Source organism: Triticum urartu, chromosome 4, assembly GCF_003073215.2.
Source record: "Triticum urartu cultivar G1812 chromosome 4, Tu2.1, whole genome shotgun sequence".
Taxonomy (NCBI): Eukaryota; Viridiplantae; Streptophyta; class Magnoliopsida; order Poales; family Poaceae; genus Triticum; species Triticum urartu.
The window spans coordinates 1466555-1477471 of NC_053025.1; the positions used below are offsets into that span (position 1 = coordinate 1466555).

At 40.8% G+C, this 10917-nt stretch overlaps 1 pseudogene; it reads right to left on the reverse strand.

Moving 5' to 3' along the window:
• Positions 1-8637: 8637 nt before the first annotated feature.
• Positions 8638-10597, reverse strand: LOC125553303 (annotated as a pseudogene).
• Between the last annotated feature and the right edge of the window lie 320 nt (positions 10598-10917).

A 10917-nucleotide genomic window follows, 5' to 3' on the forward strand; every position in this document is an offset into this window, starting at 1 on the left:
AATACGAACATAATCTCTTGCATGCTATTTACAAGAAACATCCTTCAAATAGTTCGCCTGTTCAATTGAATACTCATCGCATATCTATAAATTATTATATGTTTAAAATAAATAAATGTATTTATGAAAAGCTCGTATATAGTATTACAAAAACGTCATAGATTTTATAAAATATCCTTACACATGTAGATAGATGTTAATATAATATGGGAAATGCTTAAATCACAAAGAAAGTAAAAGAATGGAAACATATGAGCCAAAACACCACTCTCAAGAACGAAAACATAAACGTGAAAGGGTAAAAATAGGAGTGGTTGGTGAAAGGAAAAAAGGAAGGAATTGAAGAAACTAAAAATAAAGAAAGAAAATTGTATTGAAACCATCCACTAGGAAACCGAAATAAATGCCAAAAGACTGAATGAAGCCGAAGAAAAGTAGCTGAAAACCGGATGGGCCGGCCCAATCAAGGAGGCAAGTGCTCGATCTGTAACCACACATGCACCTCCGTGTGGGCCGGCCCAATCAGGAGGCAAGTGCTCGATCTGAGCGCTCCAGTTTTCCCGGTTCGCTGGTGACGATTGACTGTTGACTTTGTGAGAAACTATGTTTTTAAAAGTAAATAAGGAATTCAAAAATAGTTCATTAATTCTAAAGAAAATTTTGGTTTCAAAAAAGGTTCACGGCGTCCAAAAAGTTCAGAAGGTCAAAAAAAGTGGGTGGATTCGGAAAAAGTTCACGTACTCGAAAAAGATCATGGGTTCAATAAAAGTTCGCGGGATTAAAAAGAAGTTCCTGCATTTGAAAAAAATCGTGGATTTCAAAAAAGGGTTGTGTATGTGAAAAAGAAGTTCATGATTGTTTCGGATTTGAATAAAAGTTCACAATTTTCATGGGAAAAAATCACAAAAAGTTATCATGAATTTCAGAAAAACTTCATGAATTTGATAAATGTTTTTGTATAAGAAAATTTTCACACATTTAGAAAATAAAATAGAAAAAGAAAAGGTTCATGAATTCCTAGCATGCTGCTCATTTTTAATTTCTTCTTCCCCTTTCCATTAACTTGGCAATGGTTGCTCTCTTGTCTTCAGTTTTTTTTCTTACTTCTGTTAATGCTTTGCTCGTTGATTAGCGTGTATGAGTTGTGTATCTTCGTTTTATAAGGAGGAAAATAATCGCATAGTTGCGTTGTGCCATGAGTCACTAGTGAAGGGAAACTCTCGTCTTGATAAACCCTATAGTTTTTCTTTTGTTTTTGAAGGACTGAAAAAGTTTATAATTGATCTATTTGTCATTACTAACAGAACAGTAGTGCCTCATTCATATTCATTACTCAAAACAGAATGACCATTACATACGTTCGGTACAAAAACTAGGCAGAAATTCAGAGTTCCTAGTGCAAACGGGTCTCCTTCAGTGTTTTTGAATTATTTAATCTAGAAAATATTACGGGAATTAAGGGCATTTATGTTGCATGGTGCGTACAACACCTTGCTTGCCCTGTCCGTGTGGAGTGTGGACATACACAGGAGACACCCAAGCATACCTCTGCGCTCTTTTCTTTTTTAACTTTCCCCAGTTAACTGTTCAGCCACATATGCTGTGCTTATTACTACATGGTCATTAAATTTGCAGAATATCAAAGGGAAAAGCTTAGGAACAGCCGGCTGATCCAACACCGGGCATCTGTCGCCTTCAACGTGTAACGGGTGTCCCGTGCGTGGGTGCGCGGCCACTACATCTTTACTGTATTTTTTTTTGCAACAACATCTGTATTGCAAAAATACCTTCCACAACAAGACCAATATTGCAAAAAAATGGAGACGTAAAATAAAATTATGCAACAAGACGTCTGTTGCAAAAATACATGCAACATGAACTCTGTTGCAAAAGAAAAGGAAATGATTATCGTTAGCCGGCTGGTTTAGCGTGGGTCGTCCGCCACCACTAGTGCATGACGCGTGTCCCCTATGGGCCATGCACCGCTCTACTATTTCTTCCTTCTCTTAGTCGAGTTGCTCCTTCCTTATCACATCCAGATCCCCTTTTCTCTCTCATTTCTCTCCATCATCTCTGGTCATGGGTGGCCAGCTACTCATGTGCATGGAGAGGTCGCCTGCACTACGTGAGTTGCTGCACCTCATCGGGCAGCCGGCTGCGTCCACTACGACCACCGCCGGCCGCTGCAGGGTCGTTGGCTGCAGCGGAGCGCTCGAGCTTGGCACGGTCCTGGATGTGGTGAAGGTTTTTTTTCTGCAACTGAGGTCTTGTTTCAAAAGATTTCTGCAGCATATCTTTTGTTTCAAAAAGAAAGAAAATATTTCGGTTGTTAAGGTTTTTTTTCTGCAAGAAGGGTCTTATTTCAGAAACGTAGCCCGAGTTGCAGCGCCGTAGGAGCGCCTGACGTTAAAGGGTGAGTGGTTAGGCATTGCAACATGAGGCATGTTTCAGAAACATAGCTCCGGTTGCAGAAAATGCCCAAGAAGCGTCGGGCATGAGAGGTAGTCGCCGTCGTGCTCGATTGGAGCTAGCAGCTGCTCGCGGGGCTGAGACAGAGGAGGAGCAGCAACTCCGGCGAGCACGGCAAGGACTAGTTCCCCCGGCACGCGAGCGGCAGCCATTTTGCGGTGGTGGGGGCTGGCGTCACGCTGGGCGCAACTGTGCCAAGACAGCGGACATGAAAATATGTTTCCGAAACTGAGCAGTTGTTGCAGGAAGTAAGGAGCTGGTCATGCGCATGGTGGTTAGATCCAACGGCTGTCAGAGTGTTGATCCAACGGAGCTTCATGCGGCGGATGTTTCTAATACATCCGCCAGCGGACGCGTAGCGGCTCCCACTATCAAATAGCTTAAGAAATTTATGAGACTATTAGCTGGCGCATGAAGGCATGCAGGGTACTCTCCCACTTTTGCCTGTCTTTGTAATGATCAATCAGTAGTGCACCGGAAGAGGAGATATAGATTTCATACCAAGTTGATGTACAGGGAAATTGAGTTTGACATGTCATAGGTATCAACTAAGGCCACGCTCCGTGTTTCCAGCTTCCGTTTTCAATCTTGTAGCCTTCAGGACTCTTCCTTTCATGAATTGGACACGGATCCCATGTACTATCCCATGCTTTTCCTGTACATCAAAATTCGCTGCATGATACTTCACCTCAAACCGTGAAGAGCACTACAGTGCTTTTGTCCCCTGCTGTTTCAGAACAAAATTGACGAATAGTAACACATAGCAGATATACGATTGGGTTCCATGGTGGATCTGCTATGTTCACAGCACAGTAATTTAACAAAACAGTATTTTTTGGAACAAGGGAAACAGAAATCAAGTAAGTATTCAGCAAAAAATTGATCCTGAATGCAAATCCAGTGCTTAATGCATAAAGCTATTGCACAGAGTATAAGCGAATTAACAACAGCGTAGGTATTCAAAACTACAAGTTCGGACAGGGGAAACCTGACCTTATTAGAAGTGATAGAGATTAGCTCTGAATAATCAAAGTAAGAAACAGAGGCAATCACACACAGTGTATGTGGCAAGTAGTAGCAACAACTTCCAGTCCAGGGAGAGACTCGAGACCACCCTTTTTTTTTGAAAGAAAGGGGTTGCCCCCCCTGCCCCAATATTATATATCGAAGCAGAACAAACAACATCCAGTTTTGGACTGAAACTAAAAGTTACTACCAATGGGGGAACTACGCCACCCAACTCGACTGAGAGCAGAAGTTCTCTCACAGCTCACGGAAGCAGTACCATAAGAAACTCTATTCAGCAACTACTCTTTTTATTACAGGACCCATGAAAAACAACAGAAAGAGTGAAATCGAAGCCAGCCATCAGCTCCTTTCTCTCTCTCTTCCTCCTGTTTTATCACGCGTCCCTCCCCTCCTTCAGCTCCAGGCAATTCGCATCAGCTCCCCACGCCGCTTGTCCAGCAACAGGATACATCTTTGGAGTAGAGTAGCTTGGGCATCGTCGCAGAGAACTTTCCATTGGTACAAATAACAGCTTAGTTTTGCAAGAATGCAGTTCATATTTTACACTTTTGTCCCTGAAAACAGAAATTGTTTCTCAGTCTCCATAGACTCCACAAGGAAGCAGCAATTACCATATTCAGAATAGGTTTTTTCTTATGCATGTGCCAGAAGGCAAAGATATTTTCAAAATTGACTATTCTTTCTATCTCAAAAAATTCAGATACAAAATTCCAAACATGGCGAGCAACCACACAATCAAAAAGCAAGTGTTGCACATATTCAGGTTCGGTACAAAAGAGACAGGAAGGATCTTCCACATTTCTTCGTTTGGCAAGATTGTCTATAGTCAGAATTTTGTTGTGCACAAACAACCATAGGAACACATGAATCTTTTGAGGACAGAGGACCTTCCATAAATCATCTCTGATAGCAGAAGCTACCCCCCCCCCCCCCAAAGTTAATATGATGGTAAAAGGATTTAACTGAATAAATGCCATTTGGTTCAAATGTCCAGATTGGCATATCAGATTCAGTTGACAAAGTAAAATGTCTTACAGTACCCAGCAATAGGTTCCAGCAGGCTAAACCCTCTTGATCAACACATCTCCTGAATGTTAGTTTAAGGTTCACACCATCCCATACCTGAGCAACAGTGCATTCAGTTTGATTACATATGCAGAAAAGGTTCTAGAATTGTGTCTTCAAGGAACATTCCCCTACCCAGATATCATGCCAAAAGTTAATTAATTCACCATTGCCCAGTCTCCATTTGTAAAAGTTTTTGGTAGCAGACAAGGCCCAGGTGATGCTCTTCCAGAAGGTAGAGCCCCCATCACCTTTTGCCCAGAGAAGATTAGGAGAGTTCACCCTATATTTATGCAACAAATTTTTTTTCCAATCTGAATATGTGTCATCAAAGAACCTCTTACCCCAGGAAGCAAGTAGGGCCATGTTAAATTCTTTGATATTGGGTATCCCCAATCCCCCAAACTCTTTTTTCCTAGTAACAAGTCCCCAATTAGCTAAATGATACTTGTGATGGTCTCCCTCATCCCCACAAAAGAAATGTGCCATCTGAGAGTTGATGGCATGGATAGCCCACTTAGGAAACTTGGTAACAGACATAAGATAAGCAGGAATGCTAATCAAACATGCACACAATAAGACAATCTTCCCTCTATATGTAAGATATCTCCCAAGCCACCCAGAGATGCCTTTAATAATCCTGTCAATAATGGGTTGGATATCTTCTCTTCTCAAATTATCATAGTACAGAGGAACTCCTAAATACTTAATTGGAAAAGATCCTTTCTTACAACAGAAAATCTGGGCAAATTCATTAGCAGCTGAATCTTCCATATTAATAGTCATCAGCTCACTTTTATGAAAATTAATTTTCATTCCTGATAAAGCTTCAAAGCAGGACAAATACCATTTAAAATTTCTGGCTTTATGGACAGAGTTTTCCAAGAAGAGGATAGTGTCGTCTGCATATTGCAGACTCGCCACCCCCCTGGAATTATATTGGGCAGAAGCCCATCAATCAAATCTTGTGAAGCAGCTTTTTTAAGCATTTTAGTAAAAACGTCGGCTACCAAGTTAAACAATAATGGGGAGTGTGGGTCCCCCTGTTTAAGCCCTTTCCCTCCAACGAAATAGTTCCCATTAGTGTCATTAATCCGTACCGCAAACGTACTATCAATTAAAGTACTTTTTATCCATGAAATCCACTTGGGGCAGAAACCCCTAGATTGCAGCATTTCAAATAAAAAATCCCAGTTGACTCGATCGTAAGCCTTTTCGTAATCCAGTTTAAGGACTAAACCTTGAGATCCAGATTTCTTAACCTCATGGATCACTTCATGAGCCATAACCACTCTCTCCAAAATATATCCCCCCTTAATAAACGTTGTTTGGTTGGAGGAAATTAATCTATGACCCACAGGAGAGACCCTGTTAGTCATAGCTTTGGAGAAAATCTTCACACCACAATTACTAAGACTAATTGGCCTAAATTTCTTCATTTTCCTGGCATCAACCTCTTTAGGAATAAGAACAATCAAAGCAAAGTTTAATCTCCGCATGTCTAGTTTCCCATCTTCAAAGTCCCTGACTAACGCCATAAAATCATTTTTGATCACATCCCAAAAGGTTTGGTGTCTCGGTTTCAGCTTCAGTTTTTCATGCTGTCACCTGAACGTGTTGTGCGATAGGCGGAAAGCGTCTTACCTCATCGTGAGGGGACGCCGTACGTGTTTATAGAGCAGGGGCGCACCTCCTTGATAGCGCATACAGTTGGAGAGATTACATCTTGAGGAGAAAGATAGGTAGAGATAAGGATTCTGGTTTATATGAAATTGTGGTACAGTGTAAAAAATGTTCACTTAGTTTAGAAAAATGTTTTGTTTCATCTAAAAACTGTTTTTCCGCAAAACTTTTGAACTACTATACGATTAAAATCTCAAAGCATGTCTTTGAAAAAATATATTAATCATTTATTTAAGAAATTTAAAAAAATATATGAAAACATTTATGAATATGGAAAATATATAATGCGTACGAAAAATAGTAGCAATCAAAGACATGTATTTGAAAAATGTTGAATGTCTAGAATAATGTTTCTACCGCAGACGGAAAATGTCCAATGTTTAGGAAAATTATACATGTGTTGAAGAAAATAAAAGATAAAGAGAAATATAAAGATGATGAAAATCGGTCAAAGGAGAAGAAAAATTGAAAACAAAAAATCATTGGAAACCATAGAAATCGTCATGTAAACCGATTAAAAACCACAGAAAAAATCATTCACAACTATTTTCTTTGGCTGGCCCAATGGTGCCAAGCTGTAGGAATCAAGCACCGGTACTACGTAGCCCTTACATTGTTTGGCTCGAAGGCTATTTCCTTCGGACAATCCTATTGGCCGCTCATTGCCGCAAACTGCCGGCGCTTCGCACAGGGGGCGAGCGACGGAGCGATGCTTTGGGCCGGCCCACTTACGTACATAACTTACCAACCGCCCCACTCCGGTTTTGTGAACCTTCTAGAAGATTCAATGAACCGTTTTTTAGCGGTTTTCTACTTTTTTCACTTTTCAGTTTCCTTTTTATTTTTTTTCATTTTCTGTTTTTTTTTCATTTTTTCGTTTTTCGTTTTTTGTTTCCTTTTCTTTTTCAAGTTTATTTTTCTTTTTGAGAACATTTTCTCAGTTTTACAAAATGTTTAGGATTTTCGTTTTTATATCTTTTCATTTTCTCAAAAAATATCAGAAAAAATTAAATTATGTCCGTTTTTCCAAAAAATATTTCCAAAATTAAAAAATTGTTCTTGTTACACAGAAAACTTTTAAACTTTTGAAATTCAGAAAATGTACCTGTTTCAATTTTTTAATCACATATTAAAAAAAATTCGCGCTTTCAAATTTGCTCGGGATTTTTCAAAATTGTTCTCCATTTTAAAATTTGTTTTTTACATTCAAAAAATATTCATGCTTTAAAAATTGTTCGCGCTTCCAAATTTGTTCGGGATTTTTCAAAATTGTTCTCCGATTCAAAATTTGTTCTCAAGATTCAAAAAATGTCTGTGCTTCAATAAAAGTTCACACTTCCAAATTTGTTCTCAAGATTCAAAAATCGTTCGTGCTTTAAAGTTTTGTTCACGTTTTTGAAAAATGTTCATGTTTTCGGAAAATCTGTAGGAAATTCAAAATTTGTTCGTTTTCATAAAATCTGTTCAGATATTCAGAAAATGTCAATATTTCGAAATTTCTTCACAAATTTAAAAAATTGTCCGCATGTTTAATTTTTTAACTAATTCAAAAAAAATGTTCAAAAATTTCGAAAAATAATGCAGTTTTTAAATTTTTAATTGGCTTAATTGGTTTTAATTTATGAAATTGAATGAATTGGTTTTTATTTTTCGCTGCTGTGGCAGTTTATTTAATTTCCCGCAGCTATTCTTTCACCGTAGTTAGCGTGGCGCAGTGCGTGGAACTATGGAAGGTCGTTTGTTCGATCCTCGCTAGCACGCTCTTTTTTCACGAATTTTTCATTCCTTGACGGACAGCGAATGGGCCGGCCCAGTTGCACGGCCCCTGTACGTCGCGCGACCTATCGGCCGCAAAATGCGGCATATAGGAGGTCGCATTTCCTTCGCCATTGATTAGTTAGCCCTCTCTTACAATTTTCACTTATATGGGCTGGCCCAATAAGAACGCGGTGGAAAATGAACGGGTTTATCGCAGCTTCAGTTAAGGCCGTTCCTGAATCTCAAAAAAAAAATGATGCAGTTCCAGCGTCTGCTTCTTCCCTCCAGTTTTTGCGTCTGGCGTTTTCTCTGGTTTTTCTTTCCCTTTTTCCTTTTTGTACTTTCATATGTTATTATTTTCTATTTTTTATTTTTTCGCATTTTCTTTTCTTATCTGATTATTTAATATATTTGAGGAACTTTACAAAAATACGATGAATATTGATTAAAAATACATGTTGAATTTTAAAAAAATACATTTATGAATAATTTAAAATGCGGGATGGATGTTTCGAAATGAATAATGAATATTTTTAAATACATGATGAACATGTTTTATATACACGATAAACAACTAACATTTTCTAGATACAGGGTCAATATTTTGTATTATTTGATGAATACTTTTTAAATACAAGACGTAGCTTTTATAACATATATTCTTTTGCTAAAATATATGTATTTGATGAATTTACCACGATATGTGGAAGAGGCGTATGTAAAATACATCCTACCATTCGGTCGTATTTATCCTCACGTCCCATATGCTACCATGTGAATAGCCCTGGGTGTTCGATTAATTTGGTTAATACGGTTCGATTAGTACGGTTTATTGTTAAATATGGTTTTCATACATTGGTTAATACGACATGCAACAAAAATTGGGTTCAGTTCGGTTAAAACCATACTATTTCGGTACGGTTTCGGTAAATACCACATTAACTAACATTGACGTGAATTTTAGAACGACTCGACGAACTAAAGCATGACACAATCGCACATGAACAATTGACAAGTGAAAAAAAAGTAATTGGCATGCATAGTTCAGTACCAGCTAGGACCAGCAACAAGCATAACACAACTGTACAACAATAAAAGTACTGAAGTACTAAGGATTTGTCCAGAACTCAACTCTTCTAGACTTTGCACAACACAAGGCCCCTCAATCCAAACACACCCGGAAGCAGTAACCAAATAGAAAGCATCAGCGTTTCAGCGGCAAAAGCACGCACATGAATCGAGTAAGCATCAGCAAAATACGAGCGTCTGGGATGAAAGGGCAGGAGAGGGCAAGATGTGTGCCTCCGTGTCGGGAAAAGGAAGGCCGCCGGCCGGACGAACGGCCGAAGGGCACAGTGCCACGAGCTCGCTGGCCCGAGTAGCTATGTGAGGCGTGTTACTATGTCGACGAGTGCTTTGATGAGTCGCAGAGAGAAATGTTAAAAAAATTCTACACGCACATGTAGATACATTGCTGCATTGGAGGTTCTATTTTGCAAGGATTAAATGGTCCAGATATTGCATTTAAATAAGACTGAACAATGGAGCCATGGCTGATTGGATGAAATTATCCCGTGATAAAGAAGACATACATATCCGAAATTGGATCGACCACACATCTAAAAGCTATTATTCGGTCTATTTTGCACTGCTCAAACCACAAATTATATAGTATTCATTAGAGCCTCAAGCAGTCGAGCGCAGTTTGAGATGATGAGGCCGACTTGAGCGTTGTCCTGGACGAACCGAACAGCTGCTCTGCCTTGATAGTCCTGTACCGTGGTGGACCGCTCCCGTCGACGACCACCGGCGCACACAACGTTGCCATATTCGCCCTGAAGAAGCACACCACCGACAATCTGGGGCCTGAGCACCACGGTGAGGAAGCTGGCGTCGGAGTGCTTGACGGCGCCCAGCGTGAGGTGCGGCTCCGGGCACGCAGGGTAGTAGTGGCAGCCGAGAGGCAATGCCTCTAGGCAACCCGTCTCCTCCTCCATGTATATATCCACGCTGCAACCCCAGAGCCTCAGACACTATCCCGAAGAGGAAGCGGCCCAGCTGCCTCATGAGCCTCGTGTACTCCGGCACGACGCCCCTGCACACCGGTGGCAGGATCTCTTCTGCCAGCCGGTCGGCGTCGTTGATGTACATGGTGTCACGCCACTTGGCTGCCGGTGACCGGAACAGGTCCGCGTTGCCGCTGTACTTGACGTGTCTCTCCTCATCCCGCGTGTAGTAGAGCTCCTTGGCCTCTACAGGCTCCTCGTGGAAGCCCCGCACCACCGACAGCATGTTCGACATGGCTGCCTCTGGCACACCATGGTTCACCACCAGGAAGAAGCCCAGTTTTTCCATAGCCGCTTTCACCTTGCTGACCACCTCCGATCGTTGGCCCGAGAGGTCGATGACTGGGATGGCAACATCGGTGGAGAAAGGCGCCAATGGGGCGAAGGACTCGGGAGGGTGGTGGAAGATGGCCGGGATGGCGGTGATGCCAGCGTCGACCAGGCCTTTGAGGCCGGCCTTTGTTTCATCGAACGCCTTGAGGGCCCGGAGGCGCTCATGGTTGGAGTCGAAGGCCATGGGTGTATTATTGGTGGCTGGAGGTTAATTTTCCTATATGTCTACGAGTAGTGCAGGATAGTGTATATATAGGTGAGTAGCAAATCTTAAAGTATTACTTGAGTATCGCCGTCCTGCTACACAGCATACGAGAGTATTAATTGAGTATCCCGCTATGCGTCCATGAGTAGTGCAGTACTATAGTGCATATATAGATGCTTCTAACCAATTTTAGGGTATTATAATTAAGTATCCACGTCATTAACACAGGATACAGGAGTATTAATTGAGTATCCCTCTATACCCTCAGGGTGGTGTCTAGTATACTATATACTCCCTTCGTCCGAAAAT